This window comes from Balearica regulorum, chromosome 1 (assembly GCF_011004875.1).
Source record: "Balearica regulorum gibbericeps isolate bBalReg1 chromosome 1, bBalReg1.pri, whole genome shotgun sequence".
NCBI lineage: Eukaryota > Metazoa > Chordata > Aves > Gruiformes > Gruidae > Balearica > Balearica regulorum.
In genome coordinates, this window is record NC_046184.1 from 91,365,510 (window position 1) to 91,392,544 (window position 27,035).

At 40.0% G+C, this 27,035-nt stretch overlaps 1 protein-coding gene across 28 annotated transcripts in view; it reads left to right on the forward strand.

Annotated features, from left to right (window-relative positions):
• Window positions 1–27,035, forward strand: part of ZBTB20 (zinc finger and BTB domain containing 20) — a 516,306-nt gene that overhangs the window by 142,335 nt on the left and 346,936 nt on the right. For 2 of the 28 annotated variants that reach the window (XM_075765671.1, XM_075765685.1), the window contains exon 1: window positions 9,464–9,522. The exons of 24 other annotated variants lie outside the window; for them this stretch is intronic. The gene's annotated coding sequence lies outside the window, so the exon portion shown is untranslated. Of the gene's footprint in view, window positions 1–9,463; window positions 9,523–27,035 lie in introns of those variants that run through there. 2 more of the 28 variants (XM_075765629.1, XM_075765639.1) reach the window with 1 other exon arrangement.

The window sequence follows — 27,035 nt, forward strand, 5'->3', positions numbered from 1 at the left end:
TTTGCGTTGGGGAAACCTAGGCTAGCATTGGATTTCGTTACTAGATTTTCAGTTATGTTGTGAACAACTCACAGCTCTAATCTTTACATAACCCATTTCTGTGTACTATATAAAGAGCACTTCAGGCACAGTATGAAACTTAGTTATTATTTTAGGAAGGAGGTGTTATGCTAGCTCAGCATGGATTTTTATATGCAAACATTAATACACAAGGAATGCAATTATTACATATACCTGCACACCTCTAATGCCTGTGAAGGTGTGGATTCCTTCGTCAAGTGCTTTCTACCTTCTGCGAAATGACTGGACTGCATGTCTGATACAGCTATGCTTGGTAAATGGTCTAATTGCTATTATTACATTATTTGTGTTGAATTCCTGAAACGTTATTTAGTACAAATTACACGTTGGTGCCAAACTGGCAGCTCTGGGGACTGAAGTCTGCTGTATGTATCCATAGCGTAGGTACCACGGCTGACTATGCTCTGCCCACCCTCCACTGCACCCCGGGAGTTGTGCACAGCCGTCGCTCCTGCTAGCGTTGAAGGATCTACTATGTACTCTTATTTTTGCTAGTTGCAGGTGAGGCCGCTGATTGTTGTGCTCTCCTGTCCTCCCATGGGTCATCTGTGTCGCAGCCAAGGGATTTTTTTGACTCAACTAGGGAATTTAAATAGAAGCCCGGGTCAGGTCCCCCTCTTAGAGGATGAGCGGCCAGTAGAGGAGAGGACTGTGTGCGGTAGGTGGCAGGGAAGGGGTGCGCAGCTGCTGCTCCCCCCCTCTGCCTGCTAGCAGCCTGCAGCCATCTCGCTCGCAGCGGTACAGGGCAGCTGCCGTTGGCCAGCTGAAAGCAGTTAGGGCCAGAGTCAGCTGGGGAAAACAGTGAGAGGAGATCCAGGAGCAGGTGGTGGTTTGTGCTTCTAACCACCTGTCTGAGTAATGCTTTCCTTCGCTGCCCAGAAGCTATGGCAGGCTCCAGTTTTCCCTGGGTATGGCATCCCTCGTGATGCTCAGGGCCCTCCCCGTGGTGATACCATAAACAGGGGATTCAGGGATCTTGCTTTACTGCTCTCCTGGCTGCCCTAACTTGGGAGTGACTTCAACTTACAATTAAACTTTAGTTTCCACAGGCTTTTCCATTTGCTGTCCCTCTGCTGATGAGACCAGTCAGGGTCTGTTGTAGTGATGCAGAATATAATGAAACTTTGTGTTTCTCAACGCATGTACCATGTCAGTACTGCTAAGTTCTTCATCAATATTAAAGAATCAGTTGTTAGTTTTTACATGCGTTGCTTTTCATTATCCTCTTTTTAAGAAGGAGGATGTGGGAAAAGTCACTTTCCTCCAGCTCTGAGTCATGTAGCAAGCCAGTGGTGGAGATTAAAGTAGACTACATGTCTTCCAACAGCCCACCCTTGCACTGAACCTCACCAGAATTGGAGAAGTGCCAACAGACGATGACTCCTAATCATCGGGAAGTAGGTGGTGATCATTGAGCTTGTTTTATGCAGACTGAGAAGCAGCTATCAGATGTGATTAGCTTCTTGTGGCTACCAAAATGAGCTAGCGTTTAACCAACAAACTAAAACTCAAAGCTTCACATCACCAGGATGGTCTGATCTTCCTTTATTATGATTTTTATAGCAATAGATTATCGAGGGCTGACCCATTGTGGTTTATTCATGGCACTTGATAATTGCATTTACTCAATAGATTCCATGCTTCACAAATTCTATTTTAGAGTGTGACTGAATCTTTGCGAGCATTCCTGTAAATATATTTTAAAAATTGGATTAGTTGAAGTTTGTGTGTGTGTAAGGAGGTATTCCAGATGGTTTTTTTGTGTACAGGCATGACTTCCAGCAGAAGCTAAGAAAACTTTTAATGCCAGGTTCTTTCAGTGATATCTTTCTGCGAATCATAGGGGTTACATTGGGGATGTGCTTTCTTTATGGCACGCTGTCCTTACAGGGGAAGAAGGACTACTATATGCACAAGAGCATTGCTGCTGCCTGCCCCCACCCTCCCCAGAACTGGGAATTTATTTCAGCCCTGGGTGACATCAGGTACTTGAGGTGGTGAATTGAGGCTGGTGTATTGGCTCATAAAAATGGAGAGGAGGACATGGACTGGCTGGTACAGGTGGTACCCTACAGCTTTGAGGATCATCCTGTCCAAAACCTTCCTTCTCTGTCCCGCATGGGGATCGCCATCCCATCTTTAGCCCTGCCCCAGGGAGGCAGCCTGTGGACGGACAGAAGCTGCGGGAAGGATTTCCATGCCTGTTGGGACCACTGAGGTTCTCGCCGACGATGGTAAACATGATTTGGCTCCTGTGCTCTCGTAATCAGGCTTACTCGCGCTGAAACAGAGATTGTCTATTGCAGTGCCAGGCCCCTAGCCATACCAACTGTTAAATAATAAACAGGCCCTGGTTGTTGGCAGCGGCTCCCTTCCCCCTCCGCCAACACGGAGTACCCATTTTCTGGGTTTACCTGCCCGCTTGTGCTCTAAAGCACAGACCAGCGCCCATGTTTGGTGGAGGTGGAAGCAGCAGAGAGACATCAGTCTCTGTCTAATCTGCTTAGTTTATTATTCTCCAAGGACCTGGGGTGATATAGCAAACGTGCAGTACTTTGGCAGCACTAACAATGGCTGTGCTGTCATTCTAGATAGTACTACAGACTTTTGCCTAATGCATGGGATTTTTTTGTTCTGTTCATCTGCCTGTTCTTTAAGGTCTTCTTTTCCTTTTTTCCTTCCCCTTCCCCCCCCCCTTTTTTTTTTTTGAGAGATGGGGTAGCTGCTGGAAGGTACTAGTTCCTCCTTAATCAGCTCTGTTTTTTTTCTTGTGAATTAAAAAATAAAGTAGCATGTTTAACTGGCTTGTTCTCCTGGTGGCAGAATGGTATTTATTGATTTATTGCATTAAGAAGTATTACCAAGCCTTTTTCCTGTAGACTGTGGTTAGAATGGGCATTGGAATGAAAAGCAATTTTATATTTTTTTTATTTTCATTTTTTTTTTAGTGAATGAAGGGACTCCATTATGGAAGTCACTCCACCAGTGGGGAAAAAATATTGCAGCAAATAAGCCCCCATTCTTATCTCCGTTTTGGCCACTTCCGTAGTTTTTGTTTGATTTCCTTATTGCTGTGTACACTGTAAACATGTGGAAAACAGTATGTCCTGTTTTATGCAGAAGTGAAGTTCAAGAGCTTGGAGATAAGGTAGGAAAAATATTGTGATATTGTGAAGAAGAAGAGATTATACTGCAGAGTTAAAATGTAACTGCCTGAATAGACTGGAGTGTACATACTAATTTCCCTTTCGTTCTCTAAAAACTTGAGTGGAACACGAGCCAGAATTTTCACTTGGTGGGATAATGATTTTTATTTTTTTTAAAACCCATATATGAAATAAATTTTAAACAAAATTGTTTTTTCCATTCCATACAAATAAAAAGTCCTGTATTTGGGGTCAACTAAACTTTGCACAGTATAGACCATTTTTGTTCATCTGTGAGGGAATTTCCTGAGCTGTAGGTTAACCGTGGCATGGATGCTAAGAACAATCTTCATGTTTTCAACAATATTGCACTATAAAAAGTGCGGTGTTTTCCAATGTTCTCGGGGGAATTCTATCATAAAATTGCCTATCGACTCTACTTGAAACTCCACCCTTTATCATAATTATGGCAAATGCAAATATAAGGAAGCAAATTAAATTAGTAATCAGACCTGGGAACACTGCCCTGTCACAAGCTTTTCATTTCCTCTATGCAGCTTTGCCATTACAGGTCTGAGAACCCTTTAAAGCCCTCGCGTAATTAGTGTTTAGTGTTAAAGCTATGAAACACAAAATGGTGAGGTCTGAGGCTGACCAGTACTGTGTTTCCTCTTAAAATAGATGCTGTAATATATGTATATCTATTTTCAATAAGTGAGTCAAGTTAAATACTCCAGAATAAGGTGGGAAAATTTGAGTTTGTCTCAATCCTCGGGCCAGATCTCATCATACGGGATTTTCAAAGTATCTAGATGATGTTAGGAGACCAGCACTCTTTGCTTCCCATGGCATTTGTTTTCCTAGCATACTTGAGCACTTCTGAAAATTCTTGTGTGTTGTTTTTTTAATCATCCCTGAAGGCTTTGGCCTGAACAAGCATCTGGCATTTGACGCAGTCTGTGTTGAGACTGCAGCAATGACTTCCTCCCCTGTTTGTCCTTTGCTTGAGTAGATCTCTATGGATGGTCTTTTGATTTATTCTCAATGGGAACCAGTTGGAGTTCAGTGCTTCTGAAGGTCTTCAAAATATGGGAGAAGTGTCAGACAACAAACTTTTTGGTTCATATGTTCTTTCTGAAAGGTGTAGAATTTACATAGTTGAGTACGTCTTTTTTTTTTTTTAATTTCGTAAGAATGTTGAAGCGATGCCAACAGATAATTTTCAGGAGGCTAGAACAGGGCAGCTACAGGTATGCAGGGAGAGGCAGTGCACTCAGGAGATTAATGAAGTGCCTTTGCAGCTGCTATTGTAGAAGCTGGAAACCTTGTTTCATTAAGCAGAAAAATAAACTACAGAAACAGAAGACTCCCTCTCCTTCTTTCTAAAAGTGTTTCCTTTCTTAAAATGCACATTTTTAATCCAGTGGGAAGAGTCTTTTCTTACTGCTGACATACTCCTTAAATCATATTGTTTTCAGGCAGTAGGTAGAGTGTGTAGATGAGTGACATTTGCTTGTAACTGTAACTAAAACATAGTTTTAGTGACATCAAAAATTATTGCATTTATAAGCTGCACCATTTACAGCAGGTAGAAGGAAAATTCAAAGCTCGAGTTAGCAATGGAAAGCATCTCTTCTCTCTTTCAGTGCCTGCAGCTATGCCATCTTGGGGTGTGATTTATTTAGCTAAGAGTTGTCTGGTCAGGACTTGGTCAAGAGAATCATCGGGAAGAACTGGAGGAAGCTGTGGGAGCGACTCAGTAGGTGGTGCTGTTCCCTTGAAGCCAGCTCTGATGCTGTGCCCAGCAGGATATTTAGGGGGGTATTTTACTTCTACAGCTCTAGCTTTCAGGTAGGACTTGATTTTTTTATGGCAACAAATAGCTAGATTTTCTTGTCATGCTTTTTGTCAGCTGTAGCAGTATTCTTAGGTACATATTTGAACATTTGGGAACATGGGAGCGGGAAATATAGTAGAGGATAAAACATAATGGTTTCAGAGTCCTCTTATATCTACTTGAACCCAAAGCTTGAAGCAAATTTTGGAACATGTGAATTCCAGGAGCTGTAACTAGGGAAAAAAAACCAACCCTGTAGCAAGAAACAGGCAGATTTTTCCTTGCTGTGTGGATAGCACTCCTCCAGGTAGCACCAGACTTGGCTTCCAGCACAAGGTGAAGTTGAATCCAGAAGCAGACCCAGAGAGGACTGCAAACATTCCAGCACTGGGAGTTGCTTGAATGTGAGCCCTCCGCTGAGCTAAGCTCTGGTGCAATACAATCACTTAACTAACAAACAAAGCAACGCATTTTTTCGGAGGACGTGAGCAGTGTCTTTCCAAGCTGTCTCCAGACTTCAGAATTCTTCTCAGAAATCTTGAAAAGCAGTGAAACCTGTTGGCTGTGCTGGGCATACGTGCATCTTTTGTGGGAGGACTGCTTGTTACAGCCACTCGGAAGGAAGAATGTTCTATTTAATTCTGCAGGTTACGTAAAATGCAACATCAAGCATTTCGTTTTGTATGGTTTGAGATCAGAAAGAACTGTTAGATCATCTTGTTTAACCTGTGTGTCACCAGCTATTACGTTTGTCCAGTCATCCCTGTTTTGAACCCAGATATGCACAGCTACTCCCAATCCTGAAACCATCAGGAGGTTAAATTTTCTCCCTTCCATTGACAGATTTTTTCCAATGGTTCATTCCCTTCCTGTTTAAAAATGTGGGATTTGTTTCTGGTTTGATTTGGCTTTTTCTTTCTTGGCTTCATGTTCCAGACTTTGGTTCTTGTTATGCCTTTCTTCACCCAGTTGAAGATCCCTTAGAAAACAGCACAATAAAGAAAAATAAAAACGCCTTCCCGAGCCTACCCGCTACCTCCTGTTTATGCCTCCAGGGATTGTGTTAGCCATCTTTGCAACATTGCATTGGGTGTTCGTGTTCAGTTGTTTATTTGTTCAGAATCCTTTTCAGAATTGTTGTTTTCCGGGGTGTAGCACACCCCACATGCCCCTGTGCCCAATCCTGTAGGTACGACATATGTTCCTTTTTCTTAAAGGTATGTCATACTAAAAGTTTTATTTGAAAGAACAGAAGCTTGTGCAAATGCCTGATTCTCCCCATCTGTTGATACCTTGTTCTCCTGATCTTTCATCAGTCTTTGTGTCACCCTTTAGTTCTTATTGATAAATTCAGTCTTAGCATATATGGGTGCAACTTTACCGATGTCGGTAGATTTGTACATTTTCGTCACTTAGTGTTTTTAATGAGAATGTATTACTAAAAAAAATAATAATACAGGATTAAACAAAAAATCAAGGGTAAGGGTACAGCAACGTGAGCAAGAGTAATATTTAGAGAGTTGGTCTGTAACTTCTCTGTGTGGCTGTGGATGGAATGCACTGTTAAGTCGCAGTGACCATAGGCAGAGCGGACAACGAGGAAGGTCTCTACCTGGAATTTTAATCCATCAAAATGCTTGTGGGATTCATTACAAAAGTTAATGTTGCACGTGAATTCTTTTATCTTACATAAAGCGTATGTATATGCTCTGTGGGCATCAGCACAGTACTCCCACAATCTTCTGTTTGTACTAAAGCTCAAAGTAAAGCTTGTTTTTCCTCAGCTGGTCTCTTCTTCATTTTCTAAAGTTCACAGTGGGAATCTAGAGGGGAAATCCTCAAAGTATGGCAGAGTTGTAGGTGCTGATGAGATGGCTGTGAAGCAGCTGTGCTGTGATGGAGGCAGGAGGTTGATGACTCCTGTAACATCTCGGTGTTCCTTTCAGATAGCTGGAGTCGTGATTTTTCTTTCCTATCAGGTCTTGCGATGCTTTGCATTTTAAACACCCTATTTTGTCTAGTAAGCCTGAAATATCTTCCATTTGCGTTAGTCTCCAAATGAAAATTGCCAAAGGTCTCTGCAAGTGAGAATCATGGACTACTACCCCATTTGACTCTGTCTAGTACATAGAAGTTTGCAAGATGTGGATGTGAGTTGTGTGTATAGAAATATTTTAATCGTGTATAAAATGTGTGGGTTTTATTTTGTCTCTAGGGCATGGAGACTTGGCCAAAACTGGGCTGGCACGGATGGTGAAAAAAAGAAAAAAAGAATTAGAGTACACAAGAATGACCTACTTAAAAAAATTAAATTGGAAAAAACAGTAATGGCTTGTAGCTATGGGATAATGGAATTTGGGACACTGGTGACTACACTTCATCCTAATCTTGCTTTTAATTGACAACAGACGTGTTTGTGCTTTATTACAGAAGGACTTTGTGATCAACATACCTTTGCTGCATGAAATAATCATCCTTTTTATGATACTGTTCAGAGTAAATAGTCCAGGATTCCAATGTGTAGGTCCAGGATTTTCATTGGAATCCATCTGCACTGTGTTCTGAGGGAAATTCACTCTCATAATTGAAAAACAAACAACCAACCTCCACCCAGTCTCTTTCTCCATCAAAAATCCCTATTTCTTTTTGAAATGCTTAAACTTCTTCCTGGTCAAAGGATGATACAGGGAGGGCTAGTGTTTGCGATGAACGGTGTGTGGCAGTCTAATACTATCCCTGTTCAAAATATTTGGGATAGGAACTCTTTCTTTCTACACGGTGCACAGGATTGTTGTTTCTGATTCAGGTCTTTGGGCATTACTGTGATACAAATGTTTTAATTACCATAAGGTATGGGTTGGAGAAGTTGAAACAGAATTTAAGTGATTTCAGTGTTGTAATGCCAGGTAGAATTCATGAGTCTCAAACCCACTCTTTTAGCACTAGACTGTTACTTAGTAGCCATATTCTGAAACTTAACGAAAGCATTCTGTTTTCAAGAGAAGATTCCTTTACAAGGAAGTTATTAGTGATAAACCATTTGAAATAGCATTTTTTAAAATTCCTGTAGGTTTTTTCACCCACAAATTTATCATCTTCTCATTCTTCTTGATGAAAATAGCATTTTATGTCTTAGCAGTTTATCTATGTATTCAGTCCATAAGCCCCTCCACCTTAAAAGTTCATCGTAGATTTGGTGAGATACCATGTGCCTTGGGGAGCCTGAACAATTTATTAAAATCCCCACCCTTCATCCCCTTCCAAATACGACAGTCAGAATTCAAAGTGAGAATAATTACAGCTGTGCAGTTACAGCAGTTCTGAAAGACAGGGTAATATGAAGACTCCAGAGGAAATGTTAACAATTCTAATAGTTTTTCATAAAAGACAGAGAGACACTGTCAAACCAGAGGTTTAAACAAAGAATAGGTTAAAACAATAAAGAGAGACTTAAAGGCCATCAAGGGCCAGTTGCACCATAGTACTGAGGATGAGCAACTAAAAACTTGTTGTCTAAAATATTGATATCTTGCTAGCCAAAAAAACCCCCAAAAAACACATCTATTATCTGCCCCACTAGATAAGTCACAGGGGGACACAGAGGAATGAAATAAATCTCTTTCAGTACCTCTCTCTGAAATACTAAATTAAGGTTAGTGGCTACATTTGACAAAGAAGAAGTGTTTCATCCGTGCTGCACATAGTGAACTATTAGTGCGTCTGCTGTATTTATACAAATTGAATGGCATACTATTGTCCGTTATCTTTTTCTTTTCCTTTTTTTATCCTTGTTTTGAATAATTCATGGGAAAAATGATCATTTCATAATGCCACAAACTCACAGCAGGCAAAACTAATTTTACATGATATGAAAACAGATTTTATTTATTTAAGAGTAATATTTAAAGAAAACAACAACTTTTTTGACACCAGCTGCTGGGAAATAAATAGAATATTTTATGACAGAAAAAAAAAATCCAAATGTGTTAAAAGCTGTTCCTGAGAGATGGATTAAAAAATAAAGTATAGACGTTGGGCAGATAAATTTAAACTTGGTGGTCACTGATGTAATTCTACTCCTTAGGGGGAGTGAAGGATAGTTTTCTGGAGAAAAGGAAACTTTAGAGGAGTGGTAAGTTGTGCATGAGAAGTTCTCCGAGTAGCTGGTCGCTGTGTGCCAGTGACTGGGGACAACTTGGGTGACAACTCTGCGAGACCTCTTACATCCTCTAGACCAGATGGTTTTTTTCCCCTCAAGTGTCTGTTGCCTGAGAAGCAAGCCTCCTTTTTTGTCTAGTTTTTCCATATCTGACCTTGTCTCTTTGGTAGGAGGAAACACTGAAGAGCTAGGATGCAATATTAAGCTGTAGCTTTTTTTTCCCCCCTCTTTTTTCTTTAGGTGGCTTGATGAGTGCTGCAAGAGGCATTCTGGAGGGCTGGGGGGAATATAAAAATAAAGTAAGTCCGTTAACAGCACTGTGCGCCGCTTTTCCTTTGCGTTCTGCAGAAGAGGACTGAGAGCTGCCCTGCAGCGCAGGGGTAATGGAGACAGGCATCGCTTGGTGTGCCAGCTTCTCCCCTCGGTGCAATCTGGCAGCTGGCGTGGGGCCGGGCCGGGTGCCGCGGGCTGTCCTGGGCTTCGTCCTGGCTGCCCGAGAACCTAAGGGAGAGTGGGTCGGTACTGGGTTCCGGCAGCGCGGGGCAGGGTGGAGGAGATGGAGAGCGGGAGGAACGCTGTGCAGTATTTTAGTGCAAGAGCAGTCGGATCAAATGCCATTGGTAATACAAATGTTGTGTATTGCATTTTCATGTGAAATTGTTTAACTTAAAAACTCTTAGTGACAGAGGGAATGTAAATCTGAGGCTAAGAGCCTGAGTCACCAGCAGAAGTTTATTATTATCCCTGATAACAGCTGAATTCCAGCCTTCCTGTGTGCTATAAAATGGGGCAGTTTTGTCTATTATTGGTGCCGTGTGCACTGCTATAGTTAAGGGTTTGTCAGCAGTTCAACTGTAAGCCCCTATTTTCATGGCTTTATAACTCAACTGTTAAAAATTCACTCCAGGCTGAAACTTGGCACACTTGATGAAATCTCTGCAAGTTATGCTGAAACTTAGGCTGTCCTCAGGCAGCTTCCTGACAGTGTTAAAAGACACGAGGTGTGTGTATGGCTCCTTTCAAAAGATAAGAGAGAGTAAGGACAAGGGCCCAGCATTTTGTGCCTTTCATTAAAAATGACGCTGCGGTTGGATTCTGGCTTGCTCAGACGGAGCACCCCGATGCCTCTCGGTATTCTTGCACATGTCTTAAATTTGGAAAGACTTTTATTCAAATTTTACGTAACTTATCTGTACCCTTCCTTGTTAGTTTTACGTGGAGAAAAACCCATCAAGCCCCTCGTATGCGTTTATTTAAATGAGAATCATATGCACTGTTGTTTTGCTATGCTTTAAGGTTTAAACACCATTTAACATTTCCATTTAAGTAGCTGCAATTAATTAGTTAAAGTTTGTATAGAATTTGGGCAATATAATATGCTCTAAGTGTGTGAAGTATATTGTTATTTAATACTTCCAGTAATATTTTGCAAGAGATGGATTTTGAGGCCATAATGCAGTTGGAACTGCTGGGTAGTTATAATGATGCAACCTTTGCTCTGACCCAATGTCATCTGGTACAAGACATGCTATAATAATGTGAAAAGAGCATGGTTTGGTGTATTTGTACTCTCTAGTTCATCAAGGTATGAGGATCAACACTTTTTTTGAAGGTGCATTCATTTTTCAAACCAGTTGGATGCTTTTATGGGATTGTCATCTGAAAATAATGCCATCAGGTTACTTTTGATTTTGTGCCTGGTCGTGGTGATCAGGGAGTACCTTTGGTGCTGCAGACTGGCAAGAATCCTTTAAAGGAAGTGAATAGTGGTAACTCTTCATGTGATTATACAGATTTATAAGTAGATAGGTCCAGCTGTGAAATCTGAAGTTGACCTGGAAAAATGAACTTTTCTGTACATCAGAGTCAAAAGCACGGTCAAAAAATTGCAAGAAAGAAGGTCTCTTTGTGGTGCATCAAGAGGCAAAGGGTAAAAAAAAAATAAAAAAATCAGTGGGTTAAAAATCAGCCTATGACATATATGGAAAGATGGTGCTTGTCTTCTTGTCATTAATAAATATAAAATATGTATTTAAAAAAATGTGTCCATACTCTTCACATATAATTTTGTTTAGGTTTTTTTTCTGCACTTGACCCATTAAGGATCTAATTCTTGGCTTATATCCGTTGATTAAAGAACACTGCTAGAAATTAAATTGGCTGGGTGAAACAAATTATCTTTTCTTATGCAGTCATAAATCAGAAATAACCCTGGATTTTTGTACAGGTGTCAGTGTTCTGGATTTACACTAGCATATATCTAAAAATCAAAATTTGGCCAGCTATCTAAAATCTGGGAGTTTCAGTTTGTGTTGTGGGGTACCAGTTGTTGGCATAGACCTCTTTTTGCTGAGGTCATCTAGTGTGTCTGCCAACATCCATGCCTGCAAAAAATTTCATTATTTTAATACCTGCCTCTCTTGATGGATGACTCTCATACCTAACCTTGATTATCTCTGGAGAAAATAGTTAAATACAGTCGTCTGGGATTTGCTACCAAATGTTTAAACGTCCTATTGCATTGGAAATAGTAAATTCATGTAAACAGTTGTAACTAGCAATGAGGCTGAGCGCATCTTCTAGAACTAACTTTTTGCTAAACTTTATTCAAATTCAGACACTGGTGGCAGAGCAGGTGAAAGGGCTTGAGGTCAAGGGAGTGCATAACTGATAGAGTTCTGTGTGATCAGTCTTTGAGGTCTCAGTTTAAAAAGCATCATTAACTCAGTGTTACCTTTCAGGGCCTTTCTAAAATCTTTCATTTTAGACGAGAGGCCTGCGTGCAGAATTTAAGAGGCTTATTCTCTTACACAGAAATAATGCTGCTAAGCTGCTAGAAATCTCAGCAGCTTAATATAAATGTTCAAATAAAAAAGTTAGTATTTTAACTGTATAACCTTCAAATATAATTAATAATGAAATCCTAAGCAGGAGCCTAGGGGAAAGCATTTGAATTCTTTCTATTTGTGGAATAGGTGCAGGTCTCTAGTGTGCAGTTGAAAATAGGGACTAAATATGAGCTGATGATTTGGAAATCGCTAATGTGTGCTGCTGAATACAGTCATAGTTGGGATATAAAGTAGAACACAGGAGAAAATGAAAACAGAGGGACCTGGGCCACCAACTTCACGCTCAGATAAAATTCCAAACTTGTGTACTAGGTGGAGGTATTCAGATGCAGAGTTTTTTCATTTGGCCTGAGGATTAAATTATGTTATCCTGCCAGTGCAGGAGGTAGTATATTATTTTTCTTCTTCATTCCCTTACCGGTGCCACCCAAATTATTATTCTGGAGCATAATTGCAGGAAACAAAAATGACAGTAAGCCACCTGTATGATGATTTCTGGCACAGCAAGATGCTTTCCAGAAACACTACCTCCCAGAGAAAGAAGATGTTGTCAAGAGTTAATCCAAAGGTTTCATATTCTAACTCAGAAAAGGCAGAAAGAAACTGTCCAGGTAATCAAGAGCCTTCTCAAGAACGTTGCATGTTCTCTGTGTTGCTTTTTCTTCACTTGCTCTTTTCAGAGCCTGTGCACCACTTCCACGCCTGAAGGATGCATGGGAAGGCCACCAGTTTGTGCTTTGATGTAGTGCTTAAGCTCTCGTAGCAGTATTAGCTGTCAACAGGAACTATGTGATTGTGTGCCAGAATTTTGGCCACAATAATGACGTAAGCAGAGAGGAAAACTGCCTGCAGGTACTTCAAACATAAGGGGTGTCTGCACAGTACTCTTCCAGAGTATAAGTGGAAAAGGCAGAAACCCTGAAAATTATTATTTCTTTTTATTTTCCAGCTCTTTAAGCAGTTTGCAGCACATGCTGTAGGTTAGATTAAGGTATAAATGAGGGTCAAGTTGGGGGTTGCTACATTAAAATCCTTGGAATCACATGATTGGGAAGGGGAAAAAAAGAAAGATGGAAGTGGAAAATTAAGTTCAGTGTAGACAGTAGTCAGCATTTACACATTGCTGTCACACTGTGTGACCTGAGGTATTGCAGTTATTTCCTGTGTAGGTATCAGTTGCCATTTCACTGACAGCTTCTGGAAAAGTGATGGTATTGGCTAATGGAGCAGTCGTACTACTTGTCAGAGAAGAAAAAATTATTTTTAGACTTGTCTTTTATAACAACACCCTGAAATGGTTGATGATGCCTAAAAGGGACAACATAGAAGTCAAACTGTTACTTCACATAGCCTGTTTTTTCAAACAGGAAGAAGCAAAAATGTCATAAAATGTGGGAAGGACGCTGCAGATTCGCTCTCAAACTGCTCTTCTAGACCCCCACCCCGAGCATGGCAGCTACTAAGGCTGCATTTCAATCCTGGGGCCACCTCCTATGTTGCAGGCCATGTGGTGTTGTAACCTTTCTGCTCTCTTACAGAGGTTGCATTATCTGTCCTCCACCTCTCAGCAGCAATAACTTTTTGCTGCAGGAGACGTAGCCTAGGTTTTTGTGACCGTCTGTGGTGGTTGTAGGAGAACCTCTCTTCTATGCTGCCTTCTTCTTGGGAAAAATGATGAGCTGATGGAAATATTCGCTTGTCCATATCCAGCCCATTGCTAACCAATTCATTAATGCTTTCATATTATGCCACATCTTTCTCCCACCTCAAGCAATTGAAGGATACTAATGAATGTTTAGCAACTTCAGATTGCTTATGCAGTCTTAAAGTCTTTTATGTAACCTTGCATAACCATATGTGGTGGTCGTGTCTAAATGTGCTTTGCACTGTTAACACAGTTAATTGTTTTCTGAAGTCAGAAGCTGACTGGTTTGAAGATGCAGAAACTTGCATCTTGAAATAAAGTAGAAATCAACTTTTCCCCTTACTCTGAATTCAGGAGAATGTTCTGGACACATTAAGACATTCACAGATAAAGATACCAGATATCCAAAATATTAGTAGATTCTTCTAATAACATATTTCAGAGTTTTGTTTGAGATCATCTTTTTCTTTAGCAATGTTTGTTAAACCTCATATCTCTGTAGGGCATACAAATTGTTCATCTTAGCCAAATTTGGATATTAAGTGCTCAATAGATCTGGAATGCCAGTCTAGTCGTCAGGCTTCTTTAACTGTCAGTTAAAAGCAGAGTTGTTTTTTTTGTTTTTTTGTTTTTTTTTTTTTTGGTCAAAGTGGTGAATCTTGGTGATATGTAGTCTTTCTCTCACCTCAAGAAGTTAAAGAGAATATTTCTTGTCCTAAGGTTCATTTTTATCGGGACTACTGAAGGTAGTAAAGGAGAAGCACATACTTGCAGTAATTTTCAATAAACAACTAATTCAGTGAGTGGTGGAATTCATGAATCTAGATTTTCTGTGGATTAGTGTTATGATTGATTGACTTGCTGCCTAAGAAGGTGTGATCTCTCTCTGAAGTATTTTCTGTTTTTTGAGATGTTTATAAATGTAATTCTGTGTTGCTTAAGGTATGAACTTACACTGTTGGTCCAGCCTAGGGGGAATTAATAGTGTCTCTACCCTTGCCTTTTTAATGAAGCTTGTAGGAATCAGGTTTTTTTTTTTATTCAGAGTTATACGCCTGTAGCAAATTTGGTTGAAATTGGTAAATTAAAAGAGTATTAGGGAGAGGATGTGTCCAGACAACAAAATTTTAACCTTAAGGAGACCAGGAGAAAAAAATGGTATCTGGAGATAGAATATCCTTAGTTATTCCAGGTTTAATGAATGATTTGCTCTATGACCTTTGGCAAACCACTTGTCTCTTTATGTAGTAAAAAAATATTGATTGATTGAATTGATCTCCATGTGGGATGAGGGCCGTTTTCAGAATCCTGATTGAGGATCTCAGGGTTCTGTATTGCCAAATACTGAGAAGGTAGAAGGTAATGGTAAACAGACTGTCAGTGTTTTCTTAAGATATGCTGACATATGTCTTGATAATGATTCATACTGAAAAGTTTGAGCAGGTTCTGCTGATTGAATAATGCAGGTGAAAATGTTCCTTGGAATTGAGGACTGTTTGGGTATGAACTGTGCAGCCTGAAGAAAGGAGACCTAAGAGCATTTCTGGGTTTGAGAAGCTTACCTGGATGTAGCTTATCATTAATAAAAAGATCTCCCAGAAATTAGGAGAGATTTGTTTAACTATTCATGTACTATCTATGATTTATTGCTAATTGAAATTTGCCATAAGAGAAACAGACTACATAAATTTACTTGCTTGGGTTGATTTTGGTCATACACTGGCAAATGGGTGAAAAGTCAAGCATGCTCATGTCAGTGACTGATTGCAGAGTACTTATGTTTTGGGTTCAAGGCAAGCAAATATAAATTATATCCGGCCTAGCATACTTCTGCTTTAGGTGTGCAACAGCCACTGCTTTGGCTACGCCATGAGTTTTCCAAAAGAAGGAACTTTCTGCTTGGGTCAAGCTCTTTCACAGAATTTGTTTGATTTCTCTATGCTAGTATGGAAATCTTCTACAATGCTCCTTAGGCTGGCAGGATAGTGAGAATAACAGGTACAGCTCTGCGTAGAAGATGATTTATTGTTCCTGGCCTTTAATTGGCTGTTGTGTGACCTCCAAGAGCCCAAAATGGTTCTGATTAACAGAGTTTATCCCTGTGGTCCTTGAACTTTGATTACTTTGTGTGCACAGAGTTTGAGCTGTCTGTCAGGCATGAGGCTATTTGATGTCATAAATTTCACATTTCTTGATTGTGTAATGAAATGGTTGGTGTTTTCAGAATTTGTTGTAGCACTTCATAAAAGGGAGAAGCTGTTTTGTGTTGGGTTTTGTTTTTTTGATTTTGTTTTTTGTTCTGTGGTATGGAAAGTTGAGATGAAGCTATTCCCTCTACAGGGGTTTGTGACGCTACCAAATTTTCCATAGTTACTGCTGTCACATATGGTTTTCTGTACTCTCTGATCTCCGAGTCTTTTCTTCTGTTTCTGCGGGGAGTCTTTAGTCAGTATCTGTCAGCAGGCATAATGCAAGAAATCTCAGGGGTCATCAGTCAGAATTTACATTTGACCATGCAAAATTTATATTTAATGCATTTTTTTCAGCTCAGGACCTTGCTTTATTTTTACCAACAGTTTATTAACAGAGGGCTAACTTGTCCCAGTTGTCAAAAAGATGATGGAAAACTGTGTGTGACAAAGACCATGTTAGGATGCCTGTACAAATGAGGTGTGAAGTTTTGAGCTATGTAGCATGTATCTATAGTGGAGAAAAACAGAAGGCTGCTTCTGGGCATCTCTGTAGACAGGGCTGGGCATGGTGGTGATGCAACAGAGGAGTTCCATCACTGTGTGGTTCCTGTGGCATTGTTTACACGGTGTCAGTGTAGCATGACACCTTTCTCAAATACAAATTGAAGTACTGACTATGAAGAGGTGGTTAAAAACTACAGATGTTCTAGTTTGGAAGGGACAATACTAGACCTTCTCTGGTGTCCATGCATATTTTGTTTAGGCCAAGCAGAAAGGACTGCTGTTTTGGTTCTCAATGTACAACCCAGTTGGCATGGCATGGCGTAGACATTATGAAGAACCATGCTACTTTGTTGAAAGGAGGGATCTGCAATGGTGATTCACATAAGATTCACATAATTTTATTGCTTTCCTTCACCCTTGACTCTAACCACACAGTTTTGGCTTTTAATTTTCCACTAATGGCATTGATGTTCTAAGGTGGGTGATGCTGACAGCATTACTGGTAGGAGTTTCCCTGGCAGTAGCACTTGTTTAATGCTTCTTGGATAGATACAAGCTCAGTTTTGGATCTTTGCACTTTAATCTCCTTTTCAGAGAGTTCAGTATGATCAGAAAAGAAAGAACAGATTATTGTTCTCCTCAAAATTCTTGTCCAGTCCGGCTCTTCTGTCTCTTTCCTTCAAGTAATGATAATGACAGAAATTATTCTTCTTTACTAGAGGACTTCTTGAAATCCTTAGATGAGATGACTCACAGTTTCGATTCTATATTGAAAGTTCTCTTGGTTCTTTTAGCAAGAGAGTGCATTTTTCCAAGTATTGCTTAAGAACTTGCATTAAGAAACTTAACAAACAGTATTTTGAACACCTGGAAGAAAAAAAATAATTTTCTTGCTTAATGCCTCCAACTTTAAATGTAATCGTCCAATGTTCTGCACTTGCCAACCCAGAAGTTGTCCACCATACCTTTCAAGAGAATAGCATTGTACCATTCAAAGTGCAAAGGGAAGGTACAACAGAAAAGAAAAATAAAGAATCCTTAAGAAAAGAAAAGTTTTTAGTAAAGGAAACTATGACAGCATTGTAGTCACAACCTGAAGTGTGTGAATTTTAAGTTGTCTTTTATAAGCCATATCTGATAAAATGAAAACATGAAATTTGCATAAAACGTGACAAAATTAGGGATTGGTACAATCATGTCCCTCAGAGATGCATACAAGGTTATGAAAAGAAAAGAACACCTGCATTTCTTTTATATATGTGTATATCTATGCATGTATAAACAAAAACCTTTCAAAGCAAAAGTGCAGAAGTTTCTTTTCACTCTCCTTCCTCCCCCATCACTACTGTTCTTAGTCCTCTCAGACTCTTTTTTGCAGAAAACTAAAAGAGGCACAGATTTCAATTCTTAGGGTTACAAACTATCTTTAAAGATCCCTTCCTCTTTAATATTTCTGGCTTTCAAACAATTGCCATTTTACCTAAAAGGGCAACGTGTTTACAGATTGTATGTGAAATCACTTTTGAGAGTAATGTGTTTCCTGAACATCTCTATTTTTAGCACAGTGATAGCTCAAAGGTAAGAACCCTTCCTAATTGGAATTGTAATTGTGGGAACTTAAAGATAGGGTTCTTAATTTTTTCCTGATATGGCCACATCTTAATGTGGGAGGCATCTTAGGAAATCTGAGACAATCCTCCTCTTATTCATAGCTGTGAGGCTTCCCTCCCCTCCAGGTTGGAATTGTGTAGTTTTCTATTTGAGAACTAATTGTGGTTGCTTCCACTGTAAAGTTAAATGTTGAATGTATTTTTAGCTGTCCAGAGCAATTTGACTAATGAGTTTTCTGAAGCCATCAGGAAAAGCCTCGCCAGTGGTAGGTGGACCATCACGCTGCTTTCGGGGAAGTGGTGGTAGCGCATGACTCTTCAGAAGTCCTACAAATAAACACAGGCCTGGAATGTTTCATAAGCAATTTAAGAACAAAAAGGGAATTCAGATTTGATAGGCTAATATGTCTAAGTGGCCTTGGTACCATCTCACTTAACACAGTGGGATTTTCTTCAGCCTGCAGAGGTAGGAAATAGTTCTGTATGCATTTACTGTGTAGGACTTCTTCCTTTTGGACTTAATGTGGCTTAAAACAAAGAAAAACAATTTTTCTGCTGTAATTCACTAGTGGAAGAAGCATTTTTAAATACATTAGAGAGATCTTTATTTGTGTCTCTGAACATCAGGACCCTGCTGTACTGGTTATTTTTTATTAATGCAGACTTCCAGTTAATGAGGACAGAAAGGAGATCGCCGACTACATAAAATTCTGGGCTGGTTTGAGTTATTGCTCAGGAGATGGAAAGTTCCTCTTTTGCCCAAGTAGGAAGTTCACTCACAGTTAGGAAATATAAAGCCATTAATGTCACAGGGCATTGTTAAAGAGTAAATACTCAAGCTAAAAGAGAGAAATGCATGAGGGGAGAGTCTTGTGTCAGATGGTTACAGCAGAGGATGTGGTGGCTAGACTACAGAGTTCTGCTCCAGCATCTCCAGATCTGCTGGGGGAATAATGTAGCTGTAGTTGGCATCACTGTATCTCTTCATGGAAAAGAAAGTGTGTTTCTAAATAATTTTGACACTCAAGGAGGAAAGGCTGAATATTCTTGGGAATTTCTGCCCAGTTACTGTATGAACTGATTATAGGGACACTTTACTACATGTAATTGAAAGGAAACCTCCATTCAAATTATATTAAATAATACAGTATTTTATGTAATAGTTTCTGTTAGTACCCACACAGGTGCATAATAAAAATTTATGTAACTCCCAGAATCTTGTACTACTTCTTGTAAACTATTGACCTAAAGTTTGGCTTCTTATCATATTTCTTTTTTGTGCTTGCATACATTAGAGTAAACAGGCAACAGTCTTAGGAAAGGTAGCTATAGAGTGGAATAGCAGTTGGTGTTTTGTTTCCTGGCAAGCTTAATTTATTTGCAAGTACCTTTACTGTGGAAGATTACAGGTTCAAATTTTGTTCCTTATGCATTGTTTAGTATTGGGGGGGGGGGGGGGGGGAAGAGTGTCGTGGTGCTGACTTGCATTATCCCGAGAAGAGTTCCTCAACATATGAAAAGAAACTAAGTAGCTCCTCTATGATATACAAAGGAAGTGGGTCTAGTATTTGTAGAGAACATACTTCAAGAGTGCTGAGCTCTTCATGGGGGAGGTGCAGAGGAGGGAAGGAGAAGGATTTTAGATCTTCCCTGCAAATTACAGGTGGGTTCATCTTTGGTAAATGTAGATGCATCTCCATTGTGATGACAAAATGTCTTGAAGAAGTTTTAGTTGTATAATATGTAAATGATCCTTTTTTTTTTTTTTTTTTAAATTTGTGACTATTATTTTCACTGTCTTAGCAATTGGACCTGAAATATTTTTTCTGGGCTTTGTGGCAACACAAAGGCATTAGATCAAGAACGTTCCAAGATTCAGATTGGCTGGTATTTGCTTATATCACCATGACTGAATGTTACCAGTTTTAAAATGCTTTTTTGTTGTTCAGGAAATTTTAAAACAGCTTTGATTTCAAACATGAAACTTGGCAAGTGACTGGTCCATAATGTGTTCTAATCACTTCTGGTATTTTGGAAAAGACTTGAAAAAGATTGAAGTTGTTATTTTATTAGAAATCTAGTTACCGATTGCATATCTGAACTTTTTTTCTTTACCATTAGCATATGGGCTTGTAGTCCTTTCCTCAGTATTAGTGTTAACATGATGGAACTTAATTTTGTATTTTGCTATACGCAGTTTTTTGTTAGAATTTTTTTTTTTACTGAAAAAAAATTTATCTAATAGTTTCAATTCTGTTGTTTGTTTGACCACCAGGGGGGTGCATTTGATCTCATCTGTTTTGTTTAAACATAGGTTAAGGAATAGGTCGAATACCCAACCCTACTTTTCTAATAATAAAATTTTATTGCCTTTTTAGGGGTGTTTTGGTTTTTGTAGTGCAAATGGAGCCAGAGGGAATTTTAATCTTGGCACAATTCAGTCGTTGCAGAAGCCCTACTAGCCTGAGCTCATACCTAGCGTGTACTCTTCATCTTACGTATTTGAAGTGGAAATAAATATTGCATAGATTTAAGTGTGTACACACTATAGCTCAAGGTCCCTGGAATAACTACAAACATAATTTGTATTGGACAAGGCCGGCAGGATGCTGAGGTCTCTGAATCCAGTCCTGCAACATATTTAGATATACTTTGCCTCCAGCAGAAGTAGCCATTCTTTTTAAAAATCCATTTTAAACTTATCTAGTAATTATGCTGTTGCTTTATTAGCTAGATTTTGCAGGATGTGGTTGGCAGTATAAAAACCTTTTTGTTGTTTTTACTAATATTGAAAATAAATGGAAGATTTTTTCTCCTTTTTTTCCAAATATTATTTCCTGTTCCGACACAGTGATCAGTTTGTCATTGCTGATATATTTTCCTTTTCTGTATTGCTTCCGGGGAAAAAAAAAATACACTAGAGCTTTGCCAAGTCATAATGCAGGAACTGAACTTCCCTGAACTTTTGTATAGTTCCAGCTTCGTCTGAATTTCACTTCTTGTAGGATGATGTCTAATTAAACAAGAATTATATATATGGACTTTACTGGGAACTATTTGAGAGCTTACGTTGGTGTTACATTAAAAGTTTAAGCAGCAGATTTACAATACAGTCCAAAGGTCTCCAAGTCCTCTGGTATTAAATTTCCAAAGATTTCTGAGATGAATGAAATCGGGGGGGTTGGTAGCATTGTCCCTGTAATATTGAATCTCAATAGCCTGTACAATGAGATATTGTTCAGTATCCTCCTTGGGCCTTGAGCTTAATATGGTAGTTACATAAACTGAAATAATGTGAAACTTCTGGGCATGGTTTGTGCATGACTGTGCAAGATGAAGCTGGTTTTGGACTTCAGGTTAATGGCCTACTGGCAAAAGAATAAATAATGTGCCTAAGTAAAAGTGTGTGTTGATTTATGCTTCTGCATATGGTGGGATAAACTCAGTCTGTGCATCATCAATCTGGAAGAGTCCTGATACCACCTGAGGTGCACCTGCTTATATGAAGTCCAAACTTAGCCTGTAGTCCTAACTTTACTTTCTATTAACTGTACTTTCTATTAAAAGGTAGCAAGTCCCTTCTTACGTGTCAAAATCCCAAGTTCCTCCCAAGGTCCTTGGTAGGCCTGTAGAGGTAAGTTCCAAAGGAAGCGGCAGAAGGCCCTTTTAAAAACTACTTTACGTGGACAAAGTAGGCAGCTGCTTAGCGTAGCAAAACTGTGGTGCACCTCCTGTCCATCTAATGTGCTTCACGGCCCCAGAAGCCATACTTGCTGTTGCTGCTCTGGAGAGCTGCAGGCACTATTGCCATCCCTCGTTCTTTCCACTCCCCTGGTATCAACTAGAACTACAAATTCGGGCTTCTGTGCTGATACCACTTCCCTCCTTGTTTTTTTTTTTTCCTCCTGTGAGAGGAGTGTCACACCTTCATCCTAATTCCTTCCCTCTCTGCAGCAAAGGAAGCTCCGTGTGTGAACGAGGGAAGGCAAATTCTCACGGTGCAGGCAGGAAGGGAAGGAGGTGCTTGTCAGGGAGATGGAGCTGCTGCTGCGTGAGGGTAGAGGGAATGTTGTACATCCTGGGAGAAGATCAAAGGCCCCTAAAACATAGGTGATAGAACTCAAAAAGGAGCTAGATTGCTAGGTACAGTCTCCTGAAGTCAGATTGTGAGACAATGCACCATTAACGAGAGGGCAAGAGTAAGAGTTGTGACCGCATTCCAGCGTTTCTTACTGTTGAAGACCTGCAGCCTTTGCTCAGTTTGCTTTTGCTGGCTCAAGAATGAGGACAATAAAAACTAGTTTGTCCTTATTCCTAGAGCAGCACAAGTAAGCTGGGGCTGTGATGCTGGAGGGGGTGTTCTCCCTACAAGGAAGGGGAAAGTCCCTGTGTTAGAGAAAGGGGCAGGATGTAGTGAACTTCATTTTTTTGCTGATATTGCTGAGTTTATCCTGAAAATATTCAACTGCCATGTTTAACTGCTCAACACTTAGTGGTATTTAGTATTCAAAATAAAGATTTATCACTTTGATCTTCTCTGCCATATGTCCTGTGAAATGTATGTGCATTGCCATGCGGTTTTTCATTTCACCTCAGTATATTGCCTTTCATCCAAGATCTTGCCCTTTCATAGATAAGGGTCAGATTGAACTTCTTCAGGGCAGGTCTGTGAAGGAAGAGCAGAAGGGGAGAGGGAGTAGCCATTAAACAGCCAGTATTATGTGCGCACAGTGTCTCTGTGGGGACAACTAAATGTCATCTCCTGTACCAGAAACTAGCAACGAAAAGCCTTTAGCTGTGCAGGGGGGTGGAAATTCAGGACTGCAGCTGAAAGAGGACCCTGTTTCCCAAGAAGAATTTAAGGATGCTATATATGATTACTTTAAAATTTTAATCATTAGAACTAACATCCTTAAAGAAAAAAAAGCCAGTTGATCTTCATGACCACAGTGGCTGCAATAATGATTTTATTTTGCTTTGTAAGGGAGCAAGTTTCACAACTAGACAATACCGTTGCAGATTAACATGATGAAGTCATATGTTCACACAGTGAAAACCTTGTATTTCTGAATTCAAAACTTAATGCTGTATCAGTATTCAATAATATTTTTCACCTTTTAAGATATATTAAATACCACATTGTTCTGGCTCATGCACATCTCCACTATTTGGATCTCAGAATTTTGATTCATTTTGCATTTGATGTTTCTTATTTCTGAATCATCAGTTTTGGACACTGTCAACATTTACATTCTTCTTCTCATCCTTAGTGAATCTGTTTAATGATAATAATCCTAGCACCTATTGCTCAGCATCGGAGTAGATTCTTCTTTCTGTTCTTATCTAATACCATTGATTAATAACTCATTGCTTCCTATCTGTCAGACAGTTTTTATCCACCTTATTGTATTATTATCCAGACCATAATTCTCTAGTCTCTCTATGAGCTTCCTGTGTGGTACTATGTCAAAGGCCTTGCTAAAATCCAAACAAATTATATCTGCCACATTGCCTTTATCCGCCCAGTTTGTCACCGCACTGAGATACCCATCACAATGAAACATTTATTGATGTAAGTTTCTGTGTTAAACCAGAATAAATGTGAAGGTTCTGCTGTGATTATATGATAGAGCCTGCTTCTTAACAGGTATTATCATTTTATGCACTGAAGATAATTTGAGCCATGGGAGATGATACTATTCAACAGGAGCGGAGAGGCTGTGAAGATCAAAGCATTATGAACCTTGAAAAGAAGTGGGAGAAGCTTGTATGCTGCAATAACTTGTAAGGGACATAAGCAAAGTCCTCAAGCTGTATTCCAAGAGATGCTCAGAGAATATCAGCTTCAGAGCTGCTTCACAAAAAAACTGTATCTTTAGAGAAAGAATTGTTTGGGCAAGGCCTCGTGAAAGCTGCATGCTGTCACTGTTCCTGTTCCTTGGGAACATAAACAGGATCTAGGGACAGCTTGTGCAAGAAAACAGTTGGAATAGGGAATATCATGGTTTTCAGCAGCCAACTTGATTACCATCATCGCCCCTGCGTAGGAGGAAAGCTTCAAGAGGTATTTAGAAGGATGCTGGGTCCCACCTGGCTATAGCAGAGCTACCAGTTCAACTGCACTTTAGGAGTCCAGGTCAGGTCTGAAGTGCAGTTATAAAGATACTAACTCTTCAGCGGGTTGAGAAGTTCAGCTTCTAATGTGCTTTCACAGCTGGGCTTCTCACGTTCTTGTTGCTTACTCTGTTAGCAGTAGGAATAGATGAGCAGGGTGGACTGTGCTATTAAGGGATCCAACACGTTTAACAGGTATGAGGGCCCTCGTGGTGAAATTGCATCCAGTACCTGTTCTGGACTGACCTTTAGGGTGGATATTACGTTGCAGCTTTTACTCAGTTGAGTGTGTCTAACTTTCTGAAACCTGTATTTCAAGGAGTGTTAGTCTTTGCCCAAAGGCAGTATTTTTCATACTTGAACGAAAATAGTTCAAACACTACTGGGAGGTTATGGGGGTGTGTGAAAAGTAGCCAAAAATACACCTTTTTCCTGATTAAAATGCTTTTCTAGATGAAACAGCCATGGTTTGGAAATTAAAATTTGTAATGGATACAGTCTTCGCTTGGAAAGTAAACTCAAAAGATGAATGCCATAAGGAAGACAAAATCTCTATGGGCACCCAGCTTTGCTGTGAACTAATAACAGATGGAGATTTGCCATTTTGACAAAGAAACCTTCAGTCTCCGGTTGTCCATTACTGCAGTGGCAGGAGCCCTGAATCCCAGCACAATGCTGTAGGTTGTTCTCTGCTCCTGTTCTTCCCCAGGGAAGTGGTCCCAGCACCGAGCTTAACTGAGTTCAAGAAGTGTCCGGATAACGCTCTCAGTCACGTGCTCTGATTCGGCTAGCCCTGTGTGGAGCCAGGAGTTGGACTCGATGATCCTTATGGGTCCTTTCCAACTCAGGACATCCTATGATCCTGTGAAATCAAACCCAGGGTTGAGCCACAGTCCTAGGGTTAGGAAGAAGCCCTGTTCAGTGCTGTTCTACCATACAAATGATTGTGAGATCAAAGGTAGAACTGGAAATGACCAAAACTCCTGTATACTTTTGAAAGTGTACAAAGGACTCCCATTCAGGAAAACATTCCTTTTGGGGAGGATTCTTTAAGCACAGGCATTACTTTTTTCTTTTTTCTTTTCTTTTTTTTTTTTTTTTTTTGTTCTATCACCTCAAGAGAATGGTGCACAAAATAAACCTGTTTATGGAGAACTAGGACCCACTAAAATACATTCACCTTAAAAAAGCAGTAATAGTGTTATGCTATATCTATGTTAATAAGATTTGTTCTTTTGCATTACTGATGAGCCTAGACAGAGCACTGTGCTGACGTGCCTATACTGGTTCCAATTTCAAAGTTTGCTTATTTTTTGCTAGATGAGGAGCCTGTGCAGCATCGACCTCCCTCTCCGATTTCTGTGACACAGTTAGTCCATGGCCCTGCTTATGTTTTCAAGCCTAAAATGCCAGAAAGTAATCTGGGCCATATCCTAAGTCATTATTTGGATTTTGAAGTTGGAATGAGGTTTCTTGGCCAGCCCCTGAGCTTATTTGAAAACTCTCTTGAAAGTAATGGGCTTGATTTTTTTTTTGTTGGTGGGTTGTTTAGGGGTTTGGGGGGGGGGGGGGGTTCCCCTTTCCCTGGTTGTTGAAGAGGGCTTTCTTAATACCATCAATGAGTTTTTTTCCTCAGTAAGGGCATCAGTATTTTACTTTCTGTTAATAGTTATTGGTGGCAGTGGCTTCATAATTGATTTGCAGTTCCAGAAGTGAGAGCAATGATATGAACAAGCACTTTGAAAGAGATCAATTGACTGATGTTTTATATTCTGTGTAGAAAATTCAAAAGATACCAATAACTGTTGTGCTATGTTCTCTCCTAACCTTCCCTCTCCCTATAACTAATGAGGTGTATGTGATTCTCATTAACCTACTCCAGCTGATTTCAGATATTCAAGGAAAATCAAACCCTTATGAATATGGAACTTCCTTATTATTAAGAGGTTGCAGAAGCCTGACGTCTTCTGAAATGTTTTCTGATAACAAATGATACTTTTTTTTTTCTTTTTAATTTTTAGATGGAATGAATGTGGTTCTTATGAAAGTGGGGGACTGGACCACAAACATGAGTCAGGCACAGTAGAGTCAGGTGCCGTGCAAGTTGTGGAATATTGCTGATGAACTTTGGTCATTGCACAGTCAGTAGCTTTGCTCTCACAGTTTTCAGGCTCGGCATAAAGTTTATGGCAAGCAAGAATGATGAGAAAGCAAAGTGAAACATATTTACCTTATGATATTTGTTTTTAAAGCCTTTGCGGAGAGCTAACGCTCTACTAATGTACCTCTTTCCTGACCTGCCATGCTCCTCATTCTTGCAATTCCAGCTCTTGGGCCTCTCTCAAGCAGACATTCACCGGCTGTTCTTGAGCTGCGTCCCTTGCTTTCCACAGGGGGATTAGGGAATCTGAACTCCTTTCAGACAACGCTCTCCTGCCCCGTGGTGTGAAGCATGCTCACCCCCAACAGGAGCGCGGGCCTCCTGCTTGAGAAGCTGTCTCCATTTTCTACCTCTTGCTTGTACATACCTGTTGAAATCACTTCATCTCCGGGTCACTGGTTTCTCAGTTTGTAAAATGAATGAGCTTATTAAAGTGGCGATGATCGGTATTCTGTGTTTCATGAGGTTTTGCTCTGGGTTTAACTCCAACCCGTGACTAAAATACCTCTTTAAGATGCTCTGGCTGTGCACGTTGTACGTCAGGTGTTCTGTTAGCTATGGTTATTTAACTGAAGTTTTTCAAGATGGTGGTGAGCATGGCGAGCTCTTTCCAAGGCTCTATTTCTTTTAATGGGCAGCTCGTAGCATGTTCCGGTTACAGATGCCCTGAGCAGAGGGGCCGCTTTATCTGCAGGCGCTATGCCCCACTGCTTAACTTGCAGAGTAAGGCTAGATGT